Here is an 18044-nt window from a genome sequence, read left to right as displayed (position 1 = left end):
TGATTACTTAGAACAAAACCTGCCAGAACTGGAGTTCCAGTTTCCTATGTTGAACTGTTGTTTTTCCCCACTGAGCAGCAAGAGTTCAGACAGATGTATGTAATAAATTCAGAAATGTTGATCTGCACTGCAGATGAAAGGCTGAATAACAGTATAGTCATAAAACTGAAACTTTTCATACCATGCAAGAAGCCTGTACTATATTTTACTCTACACTTCAAGATATATCACAATGACAGATTCTGTAATGTCAGGATATGGTATCGAAAGGATTCAAAGAAGTTTCTCAGCAGCTGCTGTTAGAATAGTTGCAATTGACTTATAAAGCTGTCTGAAATATAGTCGTTTTCACTATTTCTTACACTTTGGATTGCTTTTTTGTTTGTCAAAAATCAGATTCAGTCTAACTAATATATTCAGCCATTCTACAAGACTGCTAAAAATAATGTTTGTAGCAATAAACTGTGCTGGAAAGTTTAGAGTAACAGGAAAAATATGTAAACAGAACTTCTAGAAGTTTTTTATTCAGACTATCCAAAACACCTTATTTTTTTTTACTTTATAAACATGTACTTAACTCAAAGTCCTAAAAAAAGGTGGCTTGACAGTTCTGACCAAGGTCATAATCAACATCTGAACCTGTCAAAGCAGCTTCCAGCAAAGCCAGGAAAAGCCCTGAAACCCTCAAGGCCCCCAGTTATCTCCTTTTACTTAGTTTTCCTAACAAATTTACTTGGTTTTCCTAAGGTGCAATCTCTTTGCTTTATGAAACAGTACATTTTCCATCCTTTCAATGGTAATTTTCATATTCTTAATTCTTCTTTTATGTAAAATAAAAATATTTCCTTCAGCTTCAAATGAGCATTGCAAGCCACCAGAAAGGATGCAATTGGGAGTTTTCTTAATTACAAAAGAAAAATGAGCCATTAAAAAGTGGCAGCACTATTCAGAAGAAAAGAAAAAAAGAAGTGCAAGCAATTTTGGAAGAAACTTACCATTCCAAATTTCACGAGACGTGCTTAACCACAGAACATAATCTAGCAGGCTTGTCCACACTTCTGTGCACATTTGTGGGTCATTAGTACAGCAGTAGCAGTTTCATTGACCCAGACCTGTACAGAAGTTCTATGTGGAAGCCAAATTGAAACAGCTTAATTAATAGAAACCAATTTATACCTTAAAAAATTAGGCCAGTGTTTTACCATTTACTATTTGTGATGGAAATCCAATAGAATTTCTTTTTGCAATAAATACATGTAAACCTGCTTTTTAAAAGGCTCTGTAGTATTCAGATCGCTAGCATACAATTAGTGACAAATAACTTCTTCATTCCTTTTTACAGGTAGCTTATGTTATGGCTGTTCTGTCTGCAGGAGGTTGTAAAGTCAACATCCGTGGAAAACTTTAGAGACACACTTAGCAAAAGTACTATCAACCTTTATCAGTCACAGCAGGCAGATGCAATTTGTAAACATGTTTCGTTTGGAAAAGAAACAGCTTGGCTTATGATTGAGATAAATATTGGTTCACGTTTTCAACATTTACTTTGTACTAATAGACTGTTTCATTTCATAAGCATATAAGCAATCATGGTAAAGTTATGGCAGGACTGAAGTGTACTGGCATATTTATTCCTTGAAGTTCTCCAATCAAAGACAAAACTCAGTTGTTTGCTTTGATATTTATTTAATAATGTGAGCTCTGACTGGACTTGAGACAACCTCAAGTATTTCACAGAGCAGTGAGTTTCTTTTGAAATGGAGCAATGTAAACATGCTTTCAGGTGTTGTATAAATAGCAAAACTGTAACGCATAATATTTCTTTAAATTAGCATGGTGTTAATAACTGATGGGGGAGGGGGTCATACATAGGTTACTTGGCAAAATAACACTGTTGCTCAAGGTGTAGGAAAATGCAGAACACAAGTCTCAAAATGCAAAGTACATGATAGAATAATCAAGATCATTTAGAACTGCCCCTGGTACCTGAAAAGGGCTATCAAAATGTTTCAGTGATGGTCTTGAAGGGATTTTTTAATCCCAATAGACATACTATTATTACAGTAACCACTTCATAGCTTTATAGTCAACCACTGAGAGACCTCAGGTGCTTCATGCACTCTTTAATATCGGGGTCCTTGTTGCCTGTTCCTAAGCAGTTGCAATTTCCATCCTTTTCCTAGAGTTGAATCAAGATCAGTTCAGCCAATCAAGGGTAAAAGTTGGAAAAAACCATTAGTGAGCACTGAGTGATGGCAGAAACAATGATTAGACTAGTGACATTGTGGTACTGCTGTACAGATACAATTTAGTCATGATATTTTAATTTCTGTATTCTCTGTTGGACACAGCAACTACAGTCTACTGAAACTCTAGTCAGTATGCTCACAAACACACACATCCTCCCCATTTTTTAATGCTGAGAAGATGCATAAATTGCAACTGGAGCCTGATATCACTAAAATTCAAATTAAAGGAGTAATGGGAGTATTATTTGACAGCAGAGTGATTACTCCAATGGAAAAGTAGTATCAGTCAAGCTGGGACAGCTTGAAAGAGCTGTCAAAACTTATTCTGGTTATTTTTGAGCCAGATTTTCAGAGGTGAGGAAACACAGAAATTTATCTCAGTACAAGACTAGAACTTCAGACATAAAAGCAAACAAGAAAGAAAAATTCCAAAAGAAAATACTTCTCAGAACTTATTAGAAGATCCTGGGTGATAAATTCCTCTCTGTCTTTTCTCCAAAACTGCAGAAAAGTTTTCCTTAATCTCAAATACTCTCCTCCATCTTCAAGAACTTTCACTCTACACAAAACATTGCTTAAACAGTGGATATAATTTAAAGTGATATTCATTACCATAAAGGGTTATTGACAATGCCTGTCCAAGCTAGCTTTGCATGTGGGGCCTGCTCATCAGGATTACTGCATTTAACAAAGCAAATGAAAATAAATTCACTTGAATGAAAGTGAGTCTTAACTAAATTCACTTGAATATGTGAGTACTAAATTGCAGAATATCCAAACACAGACTGAACTCCCTTCTACAAAATTCCATCTCCATCTCTTATAAAGTCATTAGAAGAGCTTGATACTTGTAAAGGTGAGATTACATAAATACTTTTTAAGTCTTTGCACATTAGTATTTTGCTAATAGGTGTCCCAACATTTCATAAGGCTTTATAAAGAAATATATATAGTCCATGTTCTCTTCTATAGGCAGGAGAGCAAATAATCGACCCCAAAGAAAATGCATTGACTTTCAAGAATAATCCACTACAATTACCAGCCCTAGTGATAGGTGTTAAGAAGATGTCCAACCAGCACATCTACTGTGTATTCACCAGAGGTGGGTGGCATGCAAAACCCTCACATTATTCCAATCAGTATCATGCCATAACCCTGACAGAAAGGGACTCGTGCTTGATGTCAGTTGTTCTGTGACTGCCAACTCTATGGCAGATTTTGCTGGGAATAACTTTCATCTCCACTGACAACTAAAATATAGTGAACAATGTTGTTACACAAATGAGATGAGAGTGAAAGGGTATGTGTGAAGTCTCAGTCAGAAACAGCAAAGAACACAATATTTAATGTCACTTACAAATATAAAACATTTAGGAAATACTAAAATTATAAATTCATTAGAGAGGGAGTAAGCTCAACAAAGAGGTTCAATATTTTTTAAAACAGAAAAAAGTCTGCAAACAGCACAGGGTAGGGGTCAATGTGGGTAATCCTAATGAACAAGCATTGATTTCTGCTTTTGGAATCAATAGCAAAATTACACCATGGCAGCAGAAATACATGCTTCTTGTACAGACCAACTTCTCCCCTTGACAAGTGAGGCTTCTGGATGCACATTTACCATCATCTAAACTCTTTCGGTAGCACAGTCAGTAAAATAACTCATACAAAGACTACTGAATATCATAAACTTTCTTCAGTACATCTTCCAAAATATGTGAATTCCACAAAAATGTAAACCTTACTGACAGGAAAGAAAGCAAAATAAGTTTTTTAAACTTCAGAAGATACTAGAATATACAGACTTAATTGATGAACCAAGAACATGATAATATGTAATGATGTGACCTTCGACTGAATATAGACTAAAGAAATACCTTCTGGAAAATTTAACCTCTGTTCACACACTTCAAAAAAAACTGTTGAAACCTGAAAAGGATTAACAGACATACAGGAAGCCTTCCAGTTCTAGAAAACATAAAGGACACCAAGGGATTTATTTAGCTCTATTTAGCTCCAGGGGGTTGAAAGTCACAATATAAATAAAAAAGCATTCCTGTCTGTATTAACGCATCTAAAAGGTGAAGAGATGGCCTCTGAGCATGTACAAAGGCAAAGAAGAGCCTATGGTTATCATTAATACATGATCTTTACTGTTTCTCACTTTTTCCTGTCCTTCATTCACCTTCCATTTGTTGTATTGCAAGGTCTACTCTAAAACTGCAAGCCATCAGTCATTCTTGCAGTCTGTTATTCTGATGGTACTCTTGCCATTAGTGAGTGCCTAAGAAATATCTAAATTCATATTCTTCTTAAGCTCTGGAATTTATCTAATGAGCAGGTCTATGTTCAGGCTAAACAGGTCTGTTTTTCTTCCTTAGTCCTGTCCACATCATCATTTGTGGCATTTGGCTTATTCCTCAAATCTCTGTTTCAGCACATAGGGGCTCACTGATTCATTTTAAATAACGACTGACAAAACCCAAGACCAAACACTGTCCTACATGCTCACTAGTGAATCCAGCCCGTTTGCTGATCCTTCCTGAGTTCATTCTTGTGCATTTTCTTGGTTTTCTACACTTCTAAAATTCCTGTGGCTCTTTCTCCTTGAGTATACATGTAGCTTACTGATCTGCTTGCCCAGGGGGTCCATCTGTCTCGAACCTCTGAGCTCAATGAAGTTCTAAATTATGCACAAATTCAAATGCACTCCATCCTAGATCCTCTCAAAAAAGATCCTGTGCTTTGCAATCAGTCAAAACCACTCTCATTCAAATGCCCAATGGCATCTTCCTAGACAACAAGCATTCACTCTTCTTGTTCTCTCAGTTACTCATCAACTCCACTTTTTTAATGCCTATCCTCTTATGACTATCTGCCATTAGTTTTCTTAGATTTTTTTCTAATCTTTCCAATTTCTCTGTCAGTGACCTCTTCCTCAAAATATCTTTTAAATGTGATACTCCCAACCAACACCTGAACAACATAACCAATATCACTCATTGTAAAATCTGATTTGCTGCTTCTTTTTCTACCTGGCTTTTGTAGGCTCTGCTTTTGATAAGTATGGTATTCAGCACAACAAAGCTCATGAGTTTGAGCTCCAAATTATAGTAATATTAGCCATATTAAAATCACCTTTCAACATTTTGGAGGATGATATCTTTTTGGATTCCATATATCTCTGTGAAACCATCACATCTCAGTACAGACATGCAAAATCAATTTTTGATTTTTTCTCTGGAATTCAGGTGGTTTGCTGATAAATATTTGAGTCACAAAGGTGAAAATAAACCAAATAAATGGGTTAGTTCTAATGTGTCAGTAAGCTGAATAAGGATAGATTAGTGTACATGAGAGTTTGAATTCTGGGTCCATCAAATATTAAGTATTCTTAGGAGAGCACATTATCAAAATCTATGCAGATTTGTGGGTAGGCTAAAAACCATAGCAGTAATTTTGTTGTTTTAATAAAAAGTGAAGAAAAAAAACAACAACAAAAAAATTGCTTCCACATGAAATTTTAAAATCTCACATAAAGAAATAATTCTCAGCTTTTTTAATTTATGTGAATAAACTGCCGAATTCCAATCACCCAAACAACTTAAAAACATAGATCAAATACAAACAATTCCAAAGTTCAAATAAAAAATTTATGTTAATCTCTGATTGACATGTCTTTAAATAAAGTGACCACAAAATCATATCTTTAGGCTTATATCCAGTCTTCAATTGCCACAAACTCAAAAAGAAAATCAACTGAATTGTGATAAACCCATTTTGCCTAAGTATTTATTCTTTTAAAAATAGAGGCAAAACAATCAAATTTAAAAACCTGTTGTTACTTCAAGGCTTAATATGTATTTTTAATATTTGGCACATTCTCTCTAAGTACTTGCTCGTAAATGACAATTTTTTTCAATAAATTATTCTGAAATAATATCTTTTTTTTCCAGAATAACTCATGTCTTGAAAGAAATAGACTGCTATATTTATGTGTGGTTTTCTTCTTTTTCCTCCAGCTTTATTTAGAATCTCAAAGTTCTTCACAGTACCTTATTCTCGCGAGACTGCACCGCTTCTCCTTCTCTGCAATGTAGTAAATGTGAAAGTTGACCTCACAGGTCTTAAATAGGTGCCCTTTGCTTTTATGCTAGTCATGAAAATCACAATTGCTGTAATAATTTGCTCCTAGCAGTAGTCTAGCAGCTGTCTAAATTTACAAGGTCAGCTCTAGCACAACCTAAGCCAAACTTTTTAGAGACCTCAGGGTCAGGTTTCAAATAACTGCACATTCCTACTTTAACCAAAAGTAATCCCTGAGACTCAGCACACTTTAAAGATGAATGTTCATCTCTTCTCACATTTGAAACTTCAAAGGCCAAATTACTACTGGGCTGACATGGGCTGTTTCATGATACTTCCTGTGCAAAGTGCTACCTCTCTGCACTCTGTGTTTCTGGTGCTTCTGTTATCGCTGGTCAGTTGCTCTTTGGCAACACAAAATTCAATCCCAGGTTTCCTCTCACTTCTTCCTTGCACTTGTTAAAAGCAATTACTGTTAGCATCCATATTTGAACTTTGAGTTCTGTTTCCGGGATTGTTTATATTCTTTGCGATGGCTACATTAATCACCAGCTATTGGGTTATCTTACAGTCAAAACTATTGGAAACACCTGGCTTGAAGATAAAAACAAAAGTAAGGCTACCAAAAATATCAGGATTAAGCTCAAGATAATGCCACTATAAGACTGTCTGTATGCAATCTGGTTTCAGGGAAAAACACTGACAAAACAAATAAATTGATTCAAAGATAATGTTTCTCTTGGTAGCAGCAATACTCTTCAAAGTGTATTTGTGAGTTTTTGCTATTGAGAGTGTCCAGTTGCTATTTTCATTTCTATTCAATGACTTAAAAGTTCTTAAAAATGGAAAAAATCAAGAGCAAAAATTTATATCACAATCAAATCACAAATCTCTTGCTTACAACTTTCACTGCTTAAGTGGGTATTTTGAACAACACTTTTCTCTCTGGTATCAAATCAAAACTTAGCATTCTTCATTTAGTATCAGTGCTCAGTTTTTAAAATAATCTCTTGTGATACACCATAAACAAAAGACCTTGGTTAATTCATTAAATTCTTAGTCAGTATGTGACAGTAAAGGATAACAATCCCAGGATGGCCAGTTACTGAAAGGAATCATGAATTCACAGGACAGACAGAATGGGTTTAGAGTGGACAGGGTGGAAAGAATAAAATTCCTTGTATAAAATAGTTACTTTTTTTTTCTTTTTTTATTGCAGTTCAATATTGTTTAATAGAATTAGATATAATAATATAGCTTGCACGGCAGTGTTCATGTAAGAAATACTTCAGTGACTTCTGAATCGTGTTTCAAAAGATGTGAGGACTTATAATTTATTTAAGAAGATTAAACCTAATGCAACTGCAAAAATATTCAAAGTTCAGTTGTGTCTTGATATTACCATGCAATCTTGAAATTGTTTGTCCTTTATAAGGAAAAAAATCAGTGAAATCATTCCCAGTAACTTAATACCCTTAAATGGTTTATAATAAAATGGTTTGCTCTTCTTTCGGGGATTTACCTTAATGATATCATTCCAAAGGAGTCTGGTTTAGATCAAACTGGGTTAAAGATCATGACTGTCAAAAGATGATGTCACTTAGATTCCATTACTAATAAAACCAGGGGTCATTTTGAGTACAGAAACAGATTGATATTCATGCTTTCTTTACCTCTAATATCTTTAGTCATGCATTACAAAGGTAAAACTTTGCCCGTTCCAATGTAGATCAAGAACATAGTACATCAACTTCATATTTACACTTCTTTAGCACAGTTGTTTAAAAAGTCAATGGCAAGAAAAATCCAAAATCAATTTCAATAAATGAAAGCACTTTGTCAAGGAAATTCTAATTCTCTAATTCTCTAACCTTATTCTGTAAAATGCTAATTTTAGCATTTTACAAAGAATAATGTTAGAGATGCAAAAATTGCATCCTAATTTATTAATCCATTCAGATGTAAATAAAAGCAGTCAGTATATCCAATACTCAGTATTATGACTGTGAAATGTAAAGTTAGGAGAGCCTAATATAAGATTGAAAGGCTAAAACCTTATAAACTATTTACAACAGTTCAGTAGTTATTCTTCTCTTGTCTTACCTATGTCATATTTTGTAACTTCCTAGTGCTATTTTCTGTGCCTAGTATTTTCCAGAACTATCCAACTTTCTCTTATACCTAGAAAACACTAAATATATAACTAAAACACAAATAAAAAAAGAATTGCAAAATAAAACAAGATTAACTACCTGCAATGATGAACTGCAATTATAACTTAGAACGAGAAACAATAGAAGTCCAATTAAACAAAAGAGTATTTGCCACCATGGGATGGTCAAGTTGTCTGGAGTAGTAGCTTTTAGTGAAATCTCTAAGTCAAACAAAATAAAGTCCCATGATTTTCGCTACAGGTTTATGTCTTGCCATCAGTAGTCAAATGTGTGAAAGGAAAAACAGGTACAAAACACTGAGCACTTGATGATTGTCAGAAGAGGTATCTGTCTAGCTATGACAGACTTTGGCCTGACTACTTGTGTACTCCTGCTTATCTGATTTCATGATTTCAGCAATTAAAATCCAGCTGAATCTACTGCTAAGACTCCCGGAAAGATTCAGAACCAGCCCGTTCTGCTAGCCAAGATCACATTTACTTTTGTATACTGAGACTCTTAGAAAGGACCACTAGATGGGGGTGTGAAAGTCAGGGCATCCACTTCCTTGGATGTTTGTGGTGCCTCCTAAAAGACCACTCTTCGTTAGCTCTGACACACGTTAGTATGAAATGCTACAGTTCTTCTCTGCATTCCTTTTTGATACAGTTCCTGTGAACTTAAATGTTACCTATTGCCAAAACATTTACTTCAGGAGTATGTTGTAACATGTTCTTCCACAGCCTGTCCTTAGATATTCAACCAACACCACCATATTACTCTTTAATTTTTCCTTACTCTTTCTTCTTCATATTTCTCCATGCCAGTTCTCCTTTGTCTGCTTTATTGTCAAGGTTTCGTTTAAATTAGTTTCTGCTGTGCAACTTGTAAGACTAAAAAGAACTGGGAAAAAAGCAAAAAATAAATATCCATTTCTCAAAAATGAACCATCATATTTTGAAATCTGCATCTTTTACCTATTCTGCTTTTATGTTTTGTTATTCTTTGAGTATGAAATAGTTAAAAAAAAAAACTAGAAAAATATCTTTTTTTATTCTGAAATTTCAGTAGCAAAACAGAACCAAAAACTAGTATTAAAAGTAGAATAATGTTTAAACACAAAACTTTTCATAAGGGAATAATCTTCTGCTTGAAATTCAGAAAGGCTGCATAAATATATTTAAATGAACATTTTGCAATATCCATTCCTGATAAAATGTTTAACTTGCACTTAAAGTAATGTGCCATATGGAGAACTAAACAAAGTTCATTCTAATGTGCATAAAACAAACTTTGGAAAAAATAAACACTGCCAGATACTTCATAGGTTGAATCAACTATACAACCTGTTGAAACATGTGAATTATCTGCTGAATCAGATATTTAATCTACTAAATCAAAGTTAACACCTACTGAGTCAAGCACAGCACCTAGTAAAAAAGTATTAGTTACAGATTTATATGTATTCAAGTGAATTACAGTAAACACATTGCTCAATAAATACAAACTGGATGCCATCTATTTATTGCATTATGTTTAGATGGCAACAAGTGTTCTGCTATGAGGGAATTTCCCATTCAAATAGCAAGAAAGAAGGTCTTCCTTTTGTGAGTCAGTTTTCTTCATTATATGGCACAGATCCTTGCCAATGAATTCATAGATATTCTAATGTCTCAGCAGAACCTGTAGGAACAATCAGGGCGAGGGGCAGGGAGAAGGCATCTGTGCAGTTTCTTTGCTCCCTGCTTCTTTTATTATTCTTTCCCTCATATATCATGCTGCTACACATGTAACTGCAATGAAAAGTGTGTGAGAGGAAAAAGGGCTCTTGTGCAATGCAACTCAGGAAAATTTCAGTTTGTAAATCCACTGTTTCAGCAGCAGATGGTTCTGCACACTATATCTTTTCTCAAATCCTCCAGTCCCTCTACTTCTACAAGTTTGCATAAAGGTTTATTTTATTGGAATGAAACATACTACATCTGTGTTGTCTTTTGTCCCTACACAGATTTTTGCTGAATATTTGTGGGTTTTCAGTATTTTTTTACAGACTTTCTTTGTATAAAGACCAGTGAATGTTGCTTTTTAATTCCATTTGTTCCTTAATATTATGAAGAAAATACTAATGTCCCTTAGCTATAGTATTTTTTCCCTACATCTCATACCTTCTGATGAGGTTGCAGAATTCATTTCATTTCATTTCATTGGTTTTGTGCATTGATATCCATAGTAAGTTTACTTTTCCTTTAGACCTGCCATTTCTTAGGTCCTATTGTTGCCTTTTAAGAGCCATTTCCTATCTTTTTCATTATGGCCTGATTATGGCTTTTGTGACATAGTAGAAGTGCCTACATTTGTGTCTTAATTTGTATCAGGAGAGAGTTTTGAACTGCCAATTGTCCCCATTTACTCTATTTTGATATGCACCATGGAGCTGCTGTGGAGCACTTGAACTGAAATCCTTTCAGGTGAAAGTAAGGCAGAAGGAGCTTCTCCAATGCACACCAGCTGCAAATGGGCTGGAGACTATAGGATAGCCTAGAGTTTATCCCCTCTCCTTCCCCCCCATTAAAATGTGACTTGTGTGGGCATGAACACCAAGTGTTTCATAGTACAGATCTTGCTTCTGCTGTTCTACTTGCTACTGCAGACATACCAGAGACAAAGGCAATCCCAACTACCTTTCACATTCTTCTTTAGCAAATCTGAGACCTAAACTCACACCCACATACTCATAATAAGATGATGTTTTATTGTGATTACCAGTGACAGGACTTGAGGAGATAGCATGAAAATGAGTCAGGGAAGTTTAGGCTGGATATCAGGAAAAGGTTTTTCACACAGAGGGTGTTTGGGCACAGGCTCCCCAGGGAGATGGACACAGCACCAAGCCTGATAAAGTTGAAGGAGCATCTGGACAATGCTTTCAGATATGATGTGGCTCTTGGAATGTCCTGTGTAGGGCCAGACCTCAATGATCCTGATAGGTCCCTTTCAATTCAGCATATCCTGTGATTCTATGATTCTGAATATTTATGTTGACTCTGCATACAAGGAAAAATGCATTAACATTTTTATTTAGACAGTAACGTAAAAAAGCTTTCTTTCTTTTAAAAGATTCATACAGGGAAGATACAAACTCCAAAAATAATTTCATGTGAAATAGGCCAACTTAAAACGAAAATTCATAGCTATCACATATATGGGTAAAGATACTGTAACACTGAAAATGAGTGAAAACACAAATAATGTCAAGCTTTCCTAATTAGACTTTTGATATATCCAGCAGCAATCTTTTTCATTTTCACTGTGCAGGATATTCTATTCTGATGCAGCACCTAATAGTTACCTGTCAGTAACAGGTATGGAGAAACAAGAATTAAATTACATTCTTATCAAAATTTGAGTGAGATTGGTTTGCTTTTCTGTTGTTCTTTTACTTTTTTTTTTCATCATTGCATAAGAAATACAAGGAAATTTGAATTATAAGTCTGGATTATAATCAATGAAGTAACAGACCTTCTGCAAAAGGTTTTGTTGATTCAGTGATGTAAGATATTTGAGTGTTTGGGCTAGTTATCAATAGCTTAACATGATACTGGAAATAGAGCACTGACTGTTACAGAAAGGTTGCATGTTGTCCAGCAACCAAGTTATGTTTCCAGAGGATGAATTTTCATACGGCACGTAACTGTGAAACAGGTTTTACTCATTAATACATGACTTGTTACTGATCTAAAAGAAAATTGATTAGTTATTTGCTCTGCACCATGCTTGAGATACTGAGAAGCAGCTGCATATGTCTTTTATCTATGGATTTGTCACACAGCATTTTCTGTTCATACACACAGGATCAAAAAAACTTATTTGTTTTACCTAAAGCAAACAACGACATCCATTAGGAACCTACTTCAGCTCCTTTGGTATCTTGGAATAGGCACACACTAAACAAAAAGTGACATATATGGTACGTCTTTCATAAGCTGAAATACGTTGCTTATGGTGGCTGAACATTTCCTAAAACCACAAGATATCTACAATTACTTTACACTGAACATGCAAAGGAAGAGTACTCATTATCTTTCATAAAAGCCAGCAAAATGATCTAACAATGTCTGATACTGTTGTTCATTAAAAAATCTAAATTTTGGAAGGTTAAGTAAGTAATTATTGTAGAAAAAATGCAAACTGTTCTGCATATTAATGAAAAATTACCTTTTATTGTTAGATAAAATAGATTTTTCATTCATCTGGTTCTGAATGGTTAGTGTCAAATTATATAATTAGACAAAACATTATTTGTAGAATAATAATGAAATAATAACAACATTTGATTAACTATTATTAGAGAAGTAGCAGTAAGCACTACCAGGACAGACACAAAATATTTCATGAAAACTTTGAATAGAAATAGACAGCATCAGGAAGGAAATGAGATCAAAAGGACTGTATAGGAGGAAAAAAAAAAGAGTTTGTGCATTAAGAAGATTGCACATGTTAAAGGTTTTTATACAGGGATGATTCGGCATTGATTAGGACTCTCCAAACGGAAAAAGTTGGTTGGATGGAATTAGGTTTCCAGTGTCCCCACTAGCAGCTTACTTCTCTCCTCTTTAACTCAGTCCCCCTCATTAACAGATGACCAATGGATGAATGGAGACAAATGCTGACTTCAGCATAAGAACATTTGTAATCACTGTGATCTCCTTTTCCTTCAGGTTTCCAGATGCACCTCACTCTCCTCTGTCACTAAGGAGAAAAGGAAAAACAAGTAGTTACTTTTTGAAGGTGTCTGACACAGACCTGCTGTATCATCATGCAGCTCCCAATGCCAGTTTGCCTGGAACAGGACACTTATTCTGTCCTTGGGCTTTTACCAAATCACTCATAAAAATCTGTAAATTCTGGTATTGTGGCCATAAAAAACAGAGAACCATCGTGTCTATGAAAGTGCAGAGATCAAGTCCCTACCACCTTCCACCAATTTGATCCCCATTCTCCTAATACCCTGCATTTTCTCCAGGTCAGTGCATTTCTTTTAAGGACTTAGTGCCAGGCAACTTAATATGTCCTTCCCAGGATCTGGCTGTCAGGACTCAGAGACACCTCAGTCCCTGCACAGATCTGCTCACCATCCTTACTGAAGATGAGTAGAGGCACGCGGCAGCACCCTGACATCTATTCAGGAAATAGTCCTAAACAAATTCCAAGACTTTCAGTTTGGTGGCTGTATTTCTATGGAAACTATGAAGCCAGGCAGAAACCAAAAAACCAAAACAACAATGGAAAAACCAGCATTTTGCAAATTCAATCTGAAGTATACTGAAGCACACTGACATACAGCAGTGAAAATTACACACTTGGTTGGAGCAAGTATGAACTCATTCCAGCACAAGTTTCTTTGCATGGCCTATGGTTATTTCAGGGTATCAATTGACTATGAAAGGAGCTTCTTAAATGAAAAATAACAATATATATAGACAAGAGTGCAACCATATTTTTCAGTCATAAAATAATTAGAAAAAAATATTTCACAATATATTAAATATTTTTAATATGCAATACCTTTTGCAAAATTTTAGGAGACAATTTTGTTCAAAGTGTCTTAACTCTAGAATTGAAGAAAAATTTTGTTGCAAATTCAGAGAAGGTCTTAACTGGAAATTAAAGTTGAGACATAAGAACACAAACTAATGAATTTCTTCCCTGAGAGCACAAACCTGATTGCTCTTATGCTGCTTACATCCTCTTTGCACTTCTCACCATTTTCCTTAAAGAATTGCATCACTGTGTTGGACATTGCACTGGAAACTAAGGCCATGAAATTTGAAGTCCTTCCCAAGTTCATTTCTTCATTTATTTTTTTGTTTCTTCCTTCAGAAGCTTCTTTGTAACAACTGCAATAAGATCCCTTCATTCTTTTTGAGAAGGATGGGGACAGGGGTATATACCCAGCTCTAGAAGACATTAGCAAACAAGCAGCGAGCCCAGTAGTATCACTAGTGACACAAAAATTAACCAAAATGGAGGAGCCACATGAAACTGTGTGCCTGATGCACTCTCAACACACACTCCATTCACTGGGATCAAAGTAAAAAAAAAAATCAGAACATTTATAAAAAAGACACCCTTATAGGCCTCCTTCAATGTATGAAAGTCAAGGCACCCACAAAGATATCCACCCTCTCCTCTGTAGCAACTCCTCTGAAAACAAGACAGACCGTGCACACAAAGGAGGCTCTTTCTCTCAGCTTGACAGCCCACTGCATGCAGGCAGATAAAAGCATTTTGGATCTTTGCCAGGAGAGAAACCTTAAAGCAGCTTCATTAGGCAAAAGTAAGATAATCAGAGTAAATATACAATGCTGCCTTTGTTACTTAAGCTGTTTGATTGGCTGTTTTGCTGTTGGCTGCCCAATTGATACCCTGAGCACAGGGCAGTGACAGTGCTGGGCACCTCAGGGCACATGCAGGAGTGTCAGCATCCGATGCATGGCAGGAGCTGTAAAAATAGATCTGCAAAAATCTTTGTATTTCCTGCTTGTTCAAAGCTGAGAAAAGATCCATCCAAGAGGTCATTCCAGCATGGTAATTATGATTTGTGTATGTTAATTATGTCAATGCAAGAAAAAGTGTGCAGCTCAAGGAAAAAAAAAAACTAATTTGTAGTAACAACCTGAATGCTGGCCCCAGCAGTGAAAAGGGGTAGGTAGCAGAAAGGGCAAGCTGAGAAAAAAAATTAGCCAGTGATGCTAATTGAAGATATCTGTGACTCTGCAAGTAAAAAAGAGGTGCTAAAAAATTCCTTAGAGAATTGCCATGTCATGGTGACCATGGAATCAGAGGTGGATAAATGCTGAGAAGATGAACTGCAAAGATGAACATCAAAACATCCAATGCTACAGTGGGAATAATGTAGGGCCTTTGTGCCTAACTCCACAGACGAGCTGAAGATCTGTTCGCACCCCTACTGCCATTACAGGACATTTGAACACTATTTCCTTAGACAACAGGAGTTGTAGTGCCTACAAAATGTTTAAGTACTTATAATTTCCCTTCAGCTAACCACATTCTTCAGGCAATCTCAGACAATATGCTCCTTAACATCAAAATCTTTTACCACCCATCACAGAATCCCCCCACCACAATCATGTACAAGTGCATGACTGTAACAGTTTCTGTCTTTCCCAAAACCAAAGGAAAATGTTCAAAGGTGAGACTATTTTATTTTCAATCAAGTGGGTTAAAACACTAAACCTGCTAAGGATGCAGGAGAGAAACTTGGTTCTTGTTGGTCCAGTCACAGGGGGCAAATGCTAGAGGGAAAGTCTGAAAGAATTCACTCTGCAAGGTAGGGGACTAAAGTCCCTGACCTGCATAGTAATATTTTTTGAAATCGTGCAGGTTGTGAGGGGCAGGCAGGGATTCATAATCTCCATGTATGACAATGAAAGAGCCTACATTAGAAAGACTTGGCTGAACCTTCATTGTTACAGAACCAAACTGTCAGCAGTGGAAACTAAAATAGTCACATGGGGTCTCTAAAGTGGAAATTTGACTGGCAGAAATGTCAAGCCCTATGTAAGACATTTTAGAGTCTGAGTAGGATAATAGATGGACTTGTGCTCCTAGGCTGCTGACTTCTTGTGAGGGGTGAATTAGGATATGCTCTGAACTGGCAGTTACACGTGCAGAAGTCATAAAGGATTGTTGAGGCCATTTCTGTGGCAAAGGCTGCATCCTTCTGTGGATCATCCATTCTGTGGATGGCTACATCCTTGTAGCTTGTGTGTCCTTTGTCTCTGCAGCCCAGAAGGATGCAGTGGATATAGAGAATCTGTATATAAGGGAAGAAAAACTGAAATGATCAAGGAGACAGAGTAGCTATATCACAAGGACAGCTTAGCATCCTTCCTGAAGAGAATGCTAAGGAAAGGGCCTCACCAGAGGTTATGAACTCAGAGGGAGAGATTAAAAGAAGTGCAGAGCTGTTGTTCACTAAACTCAGCAATAGATGAATTCTGTGAAACTAAGTGAGGTGGCTCCAAGCTAGTACAACACAGATTTGAAACAAAATACCTGTTCAACCACTGATTGGAGAATATCTGGAACTTGATGCTCAGGAAGGCAGTAGAAGCAGGGAGATCTGAAGAAGAAAAGGTACAGAAAAACTCATAAACAACAGGGTCACAAATGGATACTAAAACCATGGGTTAAGATTCCATGTGTGATATTCTAATACAGCAGCTACAGAAGCTGGTGAAGCACATGAGTTATGGCTTGCAAGTTGGCCAGAATTATGCACTCTGCTAAAATGGCATCTTTGACCTGCCCGTGACATAGCACTGACCTGCCCTAGGGAGGACATTTCTCATTAACAGTGAAATCTTAACACTGAAATGTCAAAATGTCTCTTGCACCATGTCAATGATTGACTGTTGAACCTAATCCTGAGAATAGCAGATCATCACTCCAACAGTGTAAACGCTGCCTGAAAGCCTTAATGTCTGAAGTTTGTCCTTGGTAGCTGTAAATATTCACCTGGGCTTCTTCACTTTAATCAGCTTGTACCTTGTTCTACCAAGAACACTTCTCACAGATACTTACATCCTGCAGCTAGCCAAACTGTCCAGTGAACAGGAATTCAGCTATAATACCTCAGCATGAGGAGACATGTCATCAAGAATAATGCCAATAAGAGAAGAAAGATTCATTCACGTGCCTTAAAAAAGTAATAGTGCATATCTAAGACTTAGCTGTAGTAGCCAGATCAATTGCCCAAGGGATTTTATTCCAATCCTTACAGGAAGCATGGCATGCTGACTACAATTCTCTGACTAGGACATGAGAATAAATCTGCCACTGTAGGTGAGGACTTAAGCAGCACACTATAGCTGCTCCTTGAGAGATCATAAAACACCAGAAGCTGACACAAATTTTTGTGAATGTCCAACAGAGATCATGCTCTTGAAATCAAATGGAAAATTCTCTCCAACATTCAAAAATTCGAGATACAGTAAAATTATTTCACTGTGCTTTCCCGTTTCAAAACAGCAACTAAAGCTGTGCTTTGGTTCTCATTCATTAGGCCTTACTGTTCTCATTCAGCAAGGCCCAATTCTAAATAATCTAGACTTCTCAGGTAACTGAATGTTAGACTGTTTGAGTTCCAAAGATTTACTATTCACAGCATAAAGAATTGTTTCCTTTTATCACTTTTAAATTTGCTAACACTCAGAGTAATTGAGTGTCTTCTTGTTCTCACATTATGAGACTAAATTAAGAGCACCAAACCATCTATCTTCATTACACAACTCACTAGTCAGTATATCTGTTCATTCTTTCTTTTCCAAATTACCGAAGTTAGCTTTTCCATTCCAGTTTACACATACTGCTTGCCCTGCTAATTTCTGTTCTCAATATTTTTTCCCATTCATCTTTTGATCATTCAAAAGGAAGGTCATATAAGATGAATACCTTGTTTTCAGGTGGTTGCTGAGTCAGAACTTTACTAATTCAAAACTAAAGAGGCCTTTTTTATCTACGTTTGCAGGCA

The sequence above is a fragment of the Serinus canaria genome, chromosome 2, assembly GCF_022539315.1.
Source record: "Serinus canaria isolate serCan28SL12 chromosome 2, serCan2020, whole genome shotgun sequence".
Taxonomy (NCBI): Eukaryota; Metazoa; Chordata; class Aves; order Passeriformes; family Fringillidae; genus Serinus; species Serinus canaria.
Note: the sequence above shows the minus strand (reverse complement) of the source record.